General features: G+C 36.1%; 1 pseudogene; it reads right to left on the minus strand.

The window, feature by feature from the left end:
• Nucleotides 1–1,274: 1,274 nt before the first annotated feature.
• Nucleotides 1,275–1,392, minus strand: LOC112484752 (annotated as a pseudogene).
• Between the last annotated feature and the right edge of the window lie 1,282 nt (nt 1,393–2,674).

The raw sequence follows: 2,674 nt of genomic DNA on the forward strand, positions 1-2,674 counted from the left end.
TTTCCTACTTGGATGCCTTTTATATCTTTCTCTTGCCTGATTGCATTCGCTAGGACCTCCAATGTTATATTGAATAACAGTGGTGATAGTGGACAGCCTTGCCTTGCTCCTGATCTTAAAGGGAAGGTTTTTAGTTTTTCACCATTAAGTATAATGTTGGCTGAGAGTATGTCATATATGGCCTTTAATATGTTGAGGTACTTTCCTTCTATACAAATTTTGTTAAGTGTTTTGATCATAAATGAATGCTGTATCTTGTTGAAAGCTTTTTCTGCATCTATTGATATGATCATATGATTCTTATTTTTTTATTTGTTTATGTGGTGTATAACATTGATCGATTTGCGTATGTTGCACCATACTTGTGCCCCAGTGATGAAACCCACTTGATCGTGGTGTATAATCTTTTTAATGTGTTCCTGTATTCTGTTCGCTAGTATCTTATTTAGGATTTGCATCTGTGTTCATGAGAGATATTGGTCTATAGTTTTCTTTTTTGTGTGTTACCTTTACCAGGTTTTGGTAGCAGAGTCATATTGGCCTCATAAAATTAATTGGGAAGTTTGCCTCCTCTTCGATTTATTTGTTCCCTGACCCAGTTATTCTTCAATAGCATGTTGTTTAATCTCCATGTATTTGTGGTTCTTCCTGATTTCTTTTTGCAGTTGGTCTCTAGTTTCAAAGCATGATCAGAGAATATGGTTGGTATGATTTCAACCCTCATGTATTTGTTGAGGCTATCTCTGTGTCCCAGTATGTGGTCGATTCTTGAGAATGCCCTATGTGTACTAGAGAAGAATGTATAGGCAGCTGTTTTGAGATGGAAGGCTCTGTAAATGTCAATTATGTCCAGTTGGTCTAATGTGTCTTTTAAGGATGTGATTTCCTTATTGATTTTCTGTTTGGATGATCTGTCCATATCTGATACTGGGGCATTTAAGTCCCCTTCTACAATGTTGTTTTGGTCTGTTTCTCCCTTTAGTTCTGTAATTGCTTTACATATTTCGGGGCTCCCTTTTTGGGAGCATAGATATTAATAAATGTTATGTTTTCTTGGTGTATGATTCCATTTATCATTATGAAGTCTGTTTCATCTGATATTACTACCATGACTCCCAATTTTCTCCGAATGCCATTTGTTTGAAATATCATTTTTCACCCTTTCACTTTAAGTCTATATTAGCCTTTGAAGCTGAGATGTGTGTCCTGGAGGCAGCATATGGTTCAGTTCTGTGTTTTGATCCATTCTGCAACTGTGTGCCTTTTACTTTTAACGCCTACAGCACCAAGTATTCCTACGTGGTCTCCCATCCATGTACTACGCAAGCCCATCCCTGCTTAGCTTCTGAGATCAGACAAGATCGGGCACATTCAGGGTGGCATGGCGTAGACTAACTCTGTGCCTTTTTATCGGTGAGTTCAGTCCATTTACATTTCTGGTGATTATTGAAATATGAGGTCTTCCTATAGCTATTTTATCTTTTGCTTTATGGTATCTCGGTGTTTCCATTGCTTCCTTGTCCTAGTGTTTCTGTTTTCTCTATTTTGGTTGGCTTTTGTGGGTTTTTCCTCTGGTTATTCTTGTTTTATATTATATACTTCAGTTCTGAATCTTTGGTTTGTGGTACCATTACGAATATGTAAAGGATAGTTTATATATATATGTATGTGTATGTATGTATATATATATATATGAACAACTCTGTGTGTGTGTATGTGTGTGTATGTATGTGTATGTATGTATATATACATTTTCTTCTGTGCATGCCTTATCTCCATTTCCCTTTTGACTTTGGATCTTTGAATCCTCCTCTTTTCAGCCATTGTTGTCTCAGTTTGCCCCTATGTATGCTGAACATTCATTACTATCTTGCTATAGCAAATCTCTTCTCATTACTTAAGCTTATAATGCCCTGTTCTTAGTAAGGCCATACTCCTCTGCTTCTATCTGCCTGCTAGTTGTCTTGCTCCTAATTATGTATATTTTTTTGTCATTTTGTTTTAAGTGAGCTGACCTCTTTCAGTATTTCCTGTAATGCAGGCCTCATAGTGGAGAATTTTTTCAATTTTTGTATGTCTGGAAAGGTCTTAATTTCTCCTTCATATCTAAAGGAGAGCTTAGCTGGATATATTATTCTTGGTTGGTAGTTCCTTTTATATAATAGGTTGAATATTTGATTCCACTATTTTCTGGCTTGTTATGTTTGTGCTAAGAAGTCCACAATAATCTCATGGGTTTTCCTTTCTAGGTTACCGTCTTCTCTTCCCTGGTTGCCCTGAGAATTGTCTTTGTTGTTGATTTTTGATAATTTTAATACAATGTGTCTTGGTGAAGGCTTTCTTCACCAAGAAGAAATAACTGGGTGTTCTGTTGACCTCTCAAATTCCAAACTCCAGCTCATTCCTTAGATTTGGGAAATTCTCTTCAACTATTTGTCTGAAAATGCTTTCAAATCCCTGCTCCTTTTCCTCCCTTCAATAATGCCCATTATTCTTATGTTTTCTCTCCTGATGATATCAGCTAGTTTTTGTATATCTTTTTCATTATTTTTCATTCTTTGGTTTCTCTCTTCTTCCATCTTATTTATTTCTAGATTTCTGTCTTCAATATCACTGATCCTTTCCTCCATTTGGCCAACTCTATTTCCCCAGCTTCCTTTTTTAGATTTTCACT

Source organism: Pteropus alecto, unplaced genomic scaffold (genome assembly GCF_000325575.1).
Source record: "Pteropus alecto unplaced genomic scaffold, ASM32557v1 scaffold77, whole genome shotgun sequence".
Lineage (NCBI taxonomy): Eukaryota > Metazoa > Chordata > Mammalia > Chiroptera > Pteropodidae > Pteropus > Pteropus alecto.